This window comes from Strongylocentrotus purpuratus, unplaced genomic scaffold, assembly GCF_000002235.5.
Source record: "Strongylocentrotus purpuratus isolate Spur 01 unplaced genomic scaffold, Spur_5.0 spur5_scaffold_3, whole genome shotgun sequence".
Lineage (NCBI taxonomy): Eukaryota > Metazoa > Echinodermata > Echinoidea > Camarodonta > Strongylocentrotidae > Strongylocentrotus > Strongylocentrotus purpuratus.
Genome location: NW_022145609.1, coordinates 27,329,700 through 27,342,335, shown reverse-complemented (window position 1 = coordinate 27,342,335; position 12,636 = coordinate 27,329,700).

The following is a 12,636-nucleotide window of genomic DNA, read 5'->3' as shown; positions in this document are numbered from 1 at the left end:
AGCTAACTTTGAATCAGATTTTGAACCCTATGTATGCAAAATTTCAAGAGCATGAGCGCTTCTAAATCCTCAGCAATCGCTACATAAGGTTGTTAAATAGGGAAGATATTATCGTCTTGTGGAAGCTTTCCTCTATTTCGCAAAATATCGTTAGATTTGTTGTCATCAGAGACATCTCTTCACGTCACGCAAATGTGTCTTAGCAAATTTGCCTGTGATCGTCAAGGAATGCTGTCAATATGCTTGGATTGCAATGTTAATCAAATGATCTTACAATAAAACTGATGCTGTTGGTATTTCTGGGGCTGCTTTTCAATGGGCGATGTTTGCCGTGACAAAACAGAGACACAAAATGTTCAAATTTGTCTGCACTTTTTGGAAGTGCTAACCGAGGTTGGCCGACCTGTTACTTTTGATCGTCATCTAAGACATTGGTTTTGAAGAAATTGTACATATCAAGGGTTCAGTGATACAAAGACGTAACTCCATATTTTGCTAAAGTGACTATTTGATATCAAAATGTTCAGGAAAATGTGGGCTTTTCAGGAAACACAAAGACTTTACTCCCACCCAACACCCCATTGAAGTCAATGGCTAGTGAAACATAGACTTAACTCGTTAAGGCTCAAGTGCTCAGTGACACATAAACCACTTTTTCTCAAAATGGCTAAAATGGAGTTACGTCTTTGTGTCACTGACCCCTCAATATGAGATCATGCACGTCATTGCCTGACATGCATGCCATCGGAGGCACGGACCCGGGGACCAGATGACAGGACCTATTTCCACCCCTTTCTCTGGTCTGATGTGTGACATGACTTCTGTCTCTTGTTCTTCTTTCCCGGTCGGTCATGTCGTTATCATGAACCGTAGAGCGAGGATCCATTATGGAAATCGGAAACGAACTGGTTTATGACGTTGGGTTTCATTTGCGATCGGTGGTCACTCTGCACCTGTAAGTCGTCTATAAGTTAGAGTTGACGCCGTCATCGCATCGTGATCTTGAGGATTTCTGATTCATCTCAATGTGTTAAAGTGAATGAACAGAGACTCTGGCCCTATTCATATTACAGTAGAGTAGAACAGTCCATTAGGGTATGGTCTATGAATGATATCGGTCCCTTTCCTTAGGCTTCCATCTTACAAGTTTATTTGACATATTGCAGGGAAACATTCTATCTACCATTATAAACCCCTGCCCAAGTCGGTTTACACCAAGATTTCAAGTTCCTATGGTCACATTAAAATACAGACCCCCCCCCCCTCCCCCCTCACCCAACAACATTTGCTCCCTTCCAAATGGGGTCTATAGTGTGACCCCATTTTAGCCTACTCTGAACGGAGCCATAGTCTTTACCAGACCATTCGCACTGTCAAGATTGTACAATCTAGTGCAATAGATCATTCAGGCTATCACTGGTGGAGTTAATGTCCCACGAAGGGAAACAAAATGAAACATTAACAAATTAGGGTTATCTGTCTTCTGACCATTCACTTTGAGGCACACAATCTAACGTTTTTAGATCGACCTATGGTAGTGTAAATGGACCTAATTAATGACCTAAGGTTCTTTGTCTTGTGACCATTCGCTTTAAGGCGACACAATCCGGTGTTATTTAGACGGACCTATGGTAGTGTAAATGGACCTATATAATGACCTAAGGTTCTATGTCTTGTGACCATTTGCTTTAAGGCGACACAATCCGGTGTTTTTTAGACCAACCTATGGTAGTGTAAACGGACCTTTTTAATGACCCAAGTTTCTTTATCTTGTGACTATTCGCTTTAAGGCGACACAATCCGGTGTTATTTAGACCCACCTATGGTAGTGTAAATGGACCTAATTAATGACCTAAGGTTCTATGTCTTGTGACCATTCACTTTATGGAAACACAATCCGGTGTTATTTAGATGGACCTATGGTAGTGTAAATGGACCTAAGGTTCTATGTCTTGTGACCATTCACTTTAAGGCGACACAATCTAGTGTTATTTGGACCAACCTATGGTAGTATGAACAGGTCCTTAGAGTGGAAAAGCCTAATGGTAAAGTGGCATGCACCCCGAGGTTCCCCCTCTCCCAGTGCAGAGTGCCTCTGAAATGTATTCTACCCGTCCTTATCCAATTCTCTGATCCATTCATAATCAATCCTTGTCTCGGCATCCGCCAAGTGGAACGGATTAAATGTTTAAACCTCCGAACAGACAGGAACTCGGGCGTGCAGATATACTTTCGACTGAATCTTGATGGAATTTCATTTGAAGGGTGGTCTTTTCAAGCTAGTAGAAATGCTTGAAAATTCAAAAGAGTATTTTAGATAGTGCGCCTTAATCCTAAAGCCGAACACTGTTTGATTTTGATAGTCCTGTACATTGTAGATTCATATGGTACGGTTGATTGAAGCTTTCCCATCACTCGGTAGTCTTTCTTTATCAATCCATTCAGCTATTGTAGTTGAATATACTATAATGGACAAACAATTCATTGTTTCAGTTTTACATCTTATGTGTAATTTTAAAAACAAATAACTATTCAAGGTAGTATGCATTGATACCCATTATTGTAGTTATAATTACTCATAGGATAAAATTTTATAAATTCTTTCGCTAGTAGATCATTCTACACTTAGGTTGCTTTGTTCTCTTCTTCTCTCTCTCTCTCTCTTTCTGATGTTAGCATTATATTGTCTCACCTTGATAGCTAAAACAGTTTGAAATAGAATCGCCATAGAACGTGGGTGTTTAAAGGGATACAGACAATGTGGTTTGTGGTTCACTTTTTGACATTGTAGCATTCAGTCATGTGCACATTTCTATTGCTTTGACGATAGTAGATCATATTTACATTGGGATCAAATCGAGGAAACATGATTTTTAATTTAGCCCCCCCCCCCCCCCACCATCCAATGCCATTACATTTGAGCTATCAACCATAACCCATTTACAAAATGTGATTCCTCTTTGACATTTAATAGTATTCAGTTATTCACACTTTTGCACATTTTCATCTTTGACAATGGTACATTTCATCGAAAAGCAATGAAAGATGATTTTTTTTCTTGTATAAGCCCCCCCCCCCCCCCCCCCATTATATTCACTCATAATATTTCCCCATTATATTCACTCATAGCATTTGTATGATTTTGTAAATGGGTCCATGTAAAGAAATGCAATTTCTGTACAACAAGTTACCCTTTAAAAAAGAGAGAAATAAAATCACCACATCAACAGACAGACACGGTTTCAAACTGCCGCTATTTTGTCCAACTTTGCGAGAGGAGAGGAGACGCACTTCACCCGATTTCAAGCTGTCTGATATCATTACCGTTCACCTTCATTTTCATAAGCCAGACGTTGGAGAGAATCGTGCCTGTACAAAAGGCAGGGCATCGTGTTACGCTTTAGTATTCAGCCCGGCCGCAATCTCCTCCCCATTTTATATTTTTAAATCTCTGGCTGTGGCATTGTAACAATTGTCACTTTCTCTCTTCTATTTCATTTTGTAAGCAAAACCTGAAGATTCTGTCTTCCATTTGGGGAACATTTTTTAGTTGCGGGAGGGTTGTTTTCATTCCTATATCTGGTGCAGTCTCCTTTCATTTGTCTTACTTTGGTTGTGACGTAACAGTCGTCATTCTCTCTCTCTTCTATTTCGTTTTGATAGCAATACTTAAAGATGCTGTCTCCCTTCATGAAAATGTCTTGTTGAGGGGGGGGGGGGGGTTCGTGTTTCAGAGAAAGTAATGTCTGATCAAACATGAAACAGTGTTTTCAATCTTATAAGTTAAAATCATCTCATATGCTCATCATGCCACTTAATATCAAGATGGACCTAGATCATGTTATTATGGGAAGGATCTAATAAAAATGTCTCTTCTAAATGTCAAATAATTTTCATTTGAGATAGAATTGCATCCATTCCCACTGAGCAAGATAATAAATCAATATATCTTCCTTGGAATGCAATGTGCATCGAACAATGTTTTTTAAAGTATTTCTATTGTTATGTTTCTAAATATATGAATGCTCTTACATCAATTGAAAAATGTTGGAACTGAAAAGTGTAAGCACACCCAGTTGAGATGTTATCAAATGTAGTACTTTCAGAACTCGATTCTATTCTTCACTACCTTATGTTGTGTTCATGGATAGCACCTTTAATACATCCTTCTGGTATTTTCCTTTCGTTTCTGAGTATAAAATCCATCATATTTTTACATTTTTTCTCAACAACTATTTTGGTTCATGCAAAAATTATCAAGTGTTTTGCACTTTTATTCTTCAAGTGCTGTTCTTTACTTAGCAGTTAAATACCTCACATCAACTTTCAAAACCAAAGTAACAAGCACTCTCGTAATATTATTATTTTTGGCAAGTTCATTATTCCTTAGTCTTTGCATTCTGACAAGAAAAAAGGATGCTGAAAGAACGACCACCGTGAGACTAGATTTCAAGGTTAAATGAAAGACTGAGATATAAGAAATGGAATGGATATAAATGAAGGATATCGAGAACTTAATGATTGTTGTGATGGTTATGATGGCCACTTATAACTTGATGGCTACTTATAACTTGATGGTTCTTGTGTTGGTTTTGACAGCCACTCATAACTTTGATAGTGTTTTTCAGATAATACTTATTATAAGAGATTCAATAAGGGTCTGAAAGTAAGAGACTAATAGTAGCACCAAGGAATAGAGCATCACCTCAACTGGATTGTAATTGCCCCTAGCCCCACATTCCATTGTCCACTCGCCAGCAGTGACCCTAGTGGCTGGGGTCAAGTGTGCGTCTTTACCTTAGCCTTGGTCATGTGACCCAAATGGGTTAACTGATCTGGCATTTAAATCTTCTCCAGATGTATGTTAGCCTTCTGATCAGACTTGGTTAATTCAATGAATTTTCTTGAACTGTAATTTTTTTTTTATACCTTAACGGTAAAACAAGATTGCTTTTTATTAATTATAGAAGGAAGTTGGAATCTGTTGATTGTTGTGTATGTTTTCTTAGCTCAACATAAATTTTCAACAAAACAAAGTCACATGTCATCACATATTTCTAGTATAGTACATTAAAAAGAAAGTAAATTGAATGTCCTGACTTTCATGGAGTGAAATAGGCCCAAATATTCAAAGTTTTATCAATGAAAACATCAACAAAAATAAAAACAAAACAAATACCGGTAGAGAAACTGACTATTGCACTTAGACAGGCCTCTGTATAAGTTTTCCAATGGATAAATGTAATTTGAAATTCCCCTTGGAAGGAGACTGGTTGGGTAATTCCATTGTAAACCTGTCTCAATCCTGTGAAAATACTTGGTGCTGGTAATAATGGGGTTATTGTTTACAGTCAACGATCTTGCGCTGAAATCATCTCAGCATGAAGTGTACATGGGCACCTAATGTTCTTTTGTTCTCCTGTCACATGAAGTTAATAACTTTGACATGGAATGTCTTAGATGATGAATCCATTGTTTACACAGGTGATCACAGATATGAAGTAGTAGAACTAGAAATAACTAAAAAATTGAAGTGTAATCACTGAAGGATAGTACAGAGAGAGAGGGGGGAGAGAGAGAGAGAGAGAGCGAGAGAGAGAGAGAGAGAGAGAGAGAGAGAGAGATAGAGATAGAGATAGAGATAGAGATAGAGATAGAGATAGAGATAGAGAGGTACAATGGTAATGATACTATGAATAAACATTGCAATCTGAAGGAGAGAGTAATAATGGAAGAAAAGGCAGACAAGGGATGTGGAATGTATGAGAGAGAGAGAGAGAAAGAGAGATAGACAGGGAGAAAGGAGATTGGGGGGGGGGGGGATGATAGATAAGTATGGTATCATGCATGCAGTATTTTAAATACCATACTACCGAAATAACAATTTCTCTGTCAAATTGACTAGCACAATAAAACCATCAAATCAAATGGCTTCAAATCAAAATGTCGGTTGAAAGGCATCAGTTGGTCCAACCAATTAAGGAGGAGTGAACTTTATTTCGATGGAGGTGTTTGATTTGTTTCGTAGCATGCGGAACACGATTGGGAGGTCACAAACTCTGTATGAACTTGGCAAAATATTCGATTGATTCATGGACAAACAAACGCTTCTATTGTAGTCCCCTTTTTCACCCTTTTGACATTCCAAATTGACACTGGAGAAGCATCAGTGATCTTGAAATGGAGTAGGTGATGTTATGATGTCATGCAGGTACTTTATGCAATCTTTGTCGCTGCACTTTTTAGACAATAAAGAAATAATTAAAAGAGGAATGTTCTTTCTCTTCTGATTTCACACATAAAATTGATGTATATAGAATTGACGTACATCATTTTTTGCAATTTGAACTTTATTCTGAAGAAATCAGAGATATGATCGTCAGATTTTATTTTTAGGTAATACTTAACGATAATGGGAAATGCTATTTGTGTCTGCTCGTGAAACTTTCTATTTGGAATATAAGTGCTGCCTTGTTCTTCGAGCATTAAATACACTACCATATTATTAGTCACGGATATAGGTTTCACTCATATTTTAGATTTAAGTTGAAATTTGTGTTTTTGTTTGTTCCTAAACCTTGCTTGTGTGTTTATATTTAGAATAAAATTACAGTTTTGTTACTTTGTGTTTCTATTTTTCAAAGCTCTTCTGGAATTAAAACATAAGTACCTTTCATTGGAGACAGCGAGAGAACAAGTCATAGATACATGCATCTGTTTCATTCTGAGAATGGGAACAAGTACTGCTATTTTTGTCAGTGACTTGCTATGCTTGATACTACATCTTTATTTAGAGTGTAATTGCTGCTTTATTCCTTTCTATTTGCTTTTATTTCGACCCTCTTGCCAGACTTTGAAGAAAAACCCCCAGTGAATATATTTAACTGAATAACCATGCAAACACTGCATACCAAAGCAAGTGCGCTTTAAATTGCTGGGTCTTTTTTAGCCCGTGCATCCCCTGCCGGTGTCTACTGCTCCGGCATTCATGCGTACACATTAAGTGCAAATGTTTGCGAGTATTTGCTCACGTCTGAGTGCGGAGGTGTGCAAAGTGAAGAAGAAAAAAAAAATCTAGCTGCTCTGCTCTGCGTCTACCCACATTGCTATTCTGCTGGTTATTTTCTTCCTTTCCTCGGTTGGGTCCCCCTTGAGTATTTCACAGCCCAAGCTTTGATTAACCGTAGATGTTGTGGACTGCTCCTAAAATGTCACACTCTTCATATCCCAATGTTTGCTCCTGACCTAAATAAAAAACCAAAAATAAGATTGAGAGTAAAAATTACATGGCAGTAAGGGAGAGAGAGGAGGAGAGAGAAGGAGAGAGGAGGAGAGAGAAGGAGAGAGAGAGAAATGAGAACAAATCTTGATAATATTCAGGAGAGAGAGAAAGAGAGATATAGAAAGAGAGAGAGACAGAGAGAGGGAGAGAGAGAGAGAGAGAGAGAGAGAGAGAGAGAGAGACAGACAGACAGACAGACAGAAACAGAGACAGAGAGACGGAGAGAGAGAGAATGTGTATGTGAGCAAAATATCATAAAAACACAACACCCAAAGAGGCCACTAGGAGGACTATAAGGAAAGCCAATGCACACGTAGATACACATTCATAAAGATGAAATACTGGTAGTAGAGATAGAGATAGAGAGAGAGATAGAGAGAGAGAGAGAGAGAGAGAGAGAGAGATAGAGAGAGACAGACAGAGAGAGAGAGAGACGGAGAGAGAGAGACAGAGAGAGAGATAGAGAGAGAGAGATAGAGAGAGAGAGAGATAGAGAGAGAGAGAGAGACAGAGAGAGACGGAGAGAGAGACAGAGAGAGACTGAGAGACAGATTCAGAGATGGGGTGTGACGAAAGTACAGTGTAAGGTGATGTGGATGGGGGAGGGGAGTAGGGGGGGGGGCAGCTGGGTGGAGGCAGCTCTGAATGTTTTTTCATGCTAGTTTCCAATGTTTGTCCTATGGAAACCAGTCTGTTTTTATACCAAATATTTTTGGGAGAGGGCTAGTCTGTAACAATTGGGCAATATTTCATCGCTTGCTCGTCTGTCAGCTTCGGGAAGGCAGATATGAAAACAAAATACTCTTCAAAATCTCTGAAAGAAAGGGGATAAGCCATGGGGTGGTTTAGAATGCTCTATTTAGACTGGGAAAGAGAAAGGAATACAGAGGGGAAGGAGAGGAGATGAACGATGGCCGGTAGACTAGACAGACACTCAAGATGAAAGGGAAAGGGAGGTAGAGACAGGAATAGAGAAAGAGGGAGAGAGAGAGCGAGGGGGAGACAGAAGAAGGGAGGGGTCGTATATTTCTCAGCACATCTCACTCACATGCCAAAATAAATGTATTTTGAAAAACAATATCTGTGAATTTAAAGAGAGAAACAAACAAGAATCCAGAAAGTATATCAAGACATATCTCCACACTCCATAATTTGACCATTGATTTGTCTTGTGACTTGCAAGGGTTATTTCCTGTGATATCTAATTTGCGCTACCAATGCACCTTCACCTCACCTTCACCTTCACCATCTATTTCACTTGTCTTCTCTCTGCATCTTCCATGGGAAGATCCAGAGCTAATATTAGTGTACTGCATCTTAATGACCCCCATTATGGCTGCTAAAACATTAAGAACCACGGAGCTTGCTCACCAAAGACTAGACAGCATCCACGCTATTCCCTGCGGCATTCTAGGCTCATTAACATGGCTCCATGGTTCCCACTCCCAGCCAAGCCCACGTCACGAGCGATGTCCCTGTCGGCTATCCCCTCTCTCTTCACAAAGTCTCAGAAACTTTCTGCTAAAAACAACAACAACACGAAACAGAAGGTATATGAATGAGCTCGAGTGTGAGATGCCTTTGCCGAGTTAATAATTACAAAACGCTTCAAAATGATGAATGCAGTATTGGACATCCTTTTAACGTTGTCTCTATAAAAGCATTTTGAGTTTCTGGATAGCAAAACTAATTGCAGCTGGAAAATGTGCTGCTCTTGGAATCGCTTCTTATTTATGTGCTGCTGCTTTGTGATATATCTTCTGTTTGGTGCCTGAAAGGCATTGATGCATATACCTTGATACTAAATAGATGAAATTATCAAGGCTTGTCATTTTCTGTCAAAATGTGGAGATGGAAATACAATAATAATTGGGTTGTTCATTCATCATATGGGACAGATTTTTGTGTAGAATTTTGAGATGAATGAAAGGGGCTGGGGGCGAGGGAAGGAAACGACTTCAGAGAAAAAACATTTACTTATTCCACGCAATCAAGAAATTTGGCAAGGTGACAAAATGTTTTTGTGAATGTAAACAGTGCCACACCGTAGGAATGGCACCTTTCGCATCAATGTCCTGCATGCCTGATGCAGCGCATGGTGCGAAACCGGCCGTGCCGTGGCTGTGAAGTTGGAAAGCTGTGCACACACGGGCATGAATAACTAATGACGTAGATTGACACAGTCTTTGTGCGACATGGAAGAAGGCAATCTGTTTATGGCATGAACACTTCATGAATGCAGATTAATGTCACTCGGATTTGTTTGATTTCTCCTCCTCTTTCATCCTATATTTAGCGTCAACTCAAACAAAATGGCTGCACCTTGCCATCTTTTCAACAGCCTTATTTTTAGCGTCCCAGTTAACTTTTAATGGCAATTGAATAGCCTACTTTAACTTCTCTCTGCTTCGGGAATAACCTTTGAACTTTTCAAACTTATTTCTCAGTGGAAATAAGCATTTATCATGATTGTTGATGGCCTATTTAGACTTTTAAATTAATGGTCAAACATATATTTTGATCCCCAAGTACCCTTTGACTTTTAATCGTTTCTTAGAACACCCAGGGAGATGCAATTTTAACATTTCTGCATCCCTGGTGATGTATAAATCGCCATTTTTCTCTGCTGGAAAAAGTAAAATTCTTCATTTCTGTGGAGCAAGTGGCCCTCTGCATATTTATCTCTGCATATATCTGTAATAAGTTTGCAGCTGCATCAGCCGAGCACGAGATGGGGCCCCCAGCAGTCCAATATTTGATCATGTTTAATTCTAACAATGAAGAAGCCCCGACATCTTCAAGTGGTCCCACATCCAAAGAATGAACAAGCTACGGAATCAAATGAAAAGTAAAGAGCGAGTTAGCATTCTTCTGCATCGGCTACTTGAGTGGTCTTACAAATGGAGCTGATCCACTGTGGAATGCCGTCCACTTTGAGTTTTTTTTTCCTCTCCTTTTGAACGTCTTTGTGTCGGTTTGGGGTTAAACCAATCTCCAGCATGTCTTGGGGAGAGAAGGGGAGCTTTTGTTTAAGAAAAAGTTTTGGAACAATAGTTTCAAGGGCTTGTAATGATTGCTACTCTATTTTGTGTTTATAGTAGGGTAGTTGAGTGAGGAGGGGGGGGGGGGGGGGGAGGAGACGCTTTGATACACACAAGAAAAGCTGTTGAGACGTATGATATCGACTAGGAATGAAAATTATGTAAGAGGACGTCACAATGTCACAAAGGAGAAAGAGTGTTAATGCTATTTGAAGGTATTAGAGAGATGGATTATCACTTGGAGAGAAAGGGAGAGAGAAAGAGCATAATAGAGTGGGAGTATCAAGAAGAGAGAAAAGAGGAGATGTAAGATTGAGAACTACAGGAGAGATAGCGTAAGGGATAGAGATAAAGTAAGGGAAAGAGATAGAATACAGGAGAGAGAGATATTTATATAGTAAGGGAGAGAGAGAGAGAGAGAGAGAGGTGGGGGGGGGGGGGGTAGGAGGGAGATAGAGAAAGAAAAATGAATATAAGCTACATTGATATCTGTAATGTTTCCATATTTTGATGCACATGTTTATACACCCCCACAGTACAGTATATATTGCCATCACTGAGTTGCCATACATGTACACCTAATCAAGTGTAAGGACTTCAACCCAGGTTCATTTGGCAATGTAATTTGCACCCTCCCACCCCTGGTCCCTAGACTTCACAAATAGGCCTGTTTTCATCAGCTCGAGATTGCCAAATAACCCGCTATTTTACCTATCCGGATTGCAAATTATCCAGTTAATTTGCGTCTTCATCAGCTCGCAGTTGCAATTAGCGTGATATTTGGTCGAGATAATCATCCCAAGATATCATTGGCTTAGTTTGCGAAATATCCTGTTATTTGTCCGGTGCGTTTTCACCAGCCTGAAGACTCACAGTATGGACGAACACTGAGCAAAATATCTTGAGGTAATTTCTTGAGGTTGAGTCTCGACCTGATGAAGGCGCGATTTGTAACTTCGGGATAATTTCCCAAATCAGAAATAGCTGGCTAGGCTATTTGGTAATCTTGAGCTGATGAGGACATACCCGATCTACTGCTGATGAGCTGTGAGGCGTGCTAAATCTGAGGTAGACCCAGAGAGTGCAAAACCAAGCATCTTGAACGACCAGGGATGTTATTGTAAACCCTCCCAGCATCAGCACGCCAACCAAAATACACAGTCTCAGAACAACACGGACCATGAATAAATCCTATGGAGAGGCACATGCAAGACAAGCATGCCATACTGATGCGTTCACTATCAAAGCATGGGACAAATTCTCAAGTGCTATCTAGACATGCACCATATAGATAAAAGCGACATGAAGCGACATGAAGTGACATCACGCAAGTGTGGATGTCACCTAAAGAAAGCACTGGGAACTGCATATTTACCTGAAAAGTTGTATGCCATCATTGCCATGTAATGTGATTGAATGCTTGAATATTTACCAAAGGTCTGAAGCATGCCCCAACATGAAACCTATATGTGCTTCTGTTAAAAAAATACATTTTAGATTGTCATGAACCCTTTTTTTTGGGGGGGGGGGTGGGCAGAAATTTTGCTTAATCAAGACAATTATGGATTTGTAATAAAAAATAAAAAAATATGTATTTATAAACTTGAATCACTTTTATGACCCAAATTCAACTGAATTCTTTTTCTTTTTATAATAATTCCTCTTCAGAAACAGTTATAAAAAAGAAAAAGAATTCAGTTGAATTATTTGTTTTTCTCTCGAACTGTCATGAAATAGATCAAAATACCAATTAATGGTAGTGTATAATTGTTCAAATAATATTGATAGTGATACTTAAGGAGCTATGGTTACATTATTAAAACTAGATCTGAATTGAAATTGAAATACACCATTTCATGCCCTTTTCAAGTAAAGATGGTATTTCTGTGATTTACGATTATAGATGTAGGACAGAAATGTCTGCTATACTGACAACAAGCCTCGCCATCCTCCATTTGAAACTGTCCCATGAGTCTTATCAAGCTTCCTGCCTATCAGCTTTCAAGAGGCGTCTAATTTGTCTGTAACCGTTCCTTTCGTTTTTTAACCGTCAGGATTCCGTGATAAATTGCGCTGCAATAAATCACAGGGGGACCCTAAAATTGCAGCTTCTGCATTGAACTTTAGTTCTACTTACGAGCCATCCTCGTTACGGCACTTTGCATATTTACTTAAAGATTTTAAATACCCGGTTTAACTTCCAAGTTTGACTTCCAGTTTTCCCCCACTTTTCAAGTATCAAAGCAAGACTTTTTTCTTCTTCTATTCTGGACCTTGTTAATATGTTAGCTTGTTTCATTTTGTATGTTATTT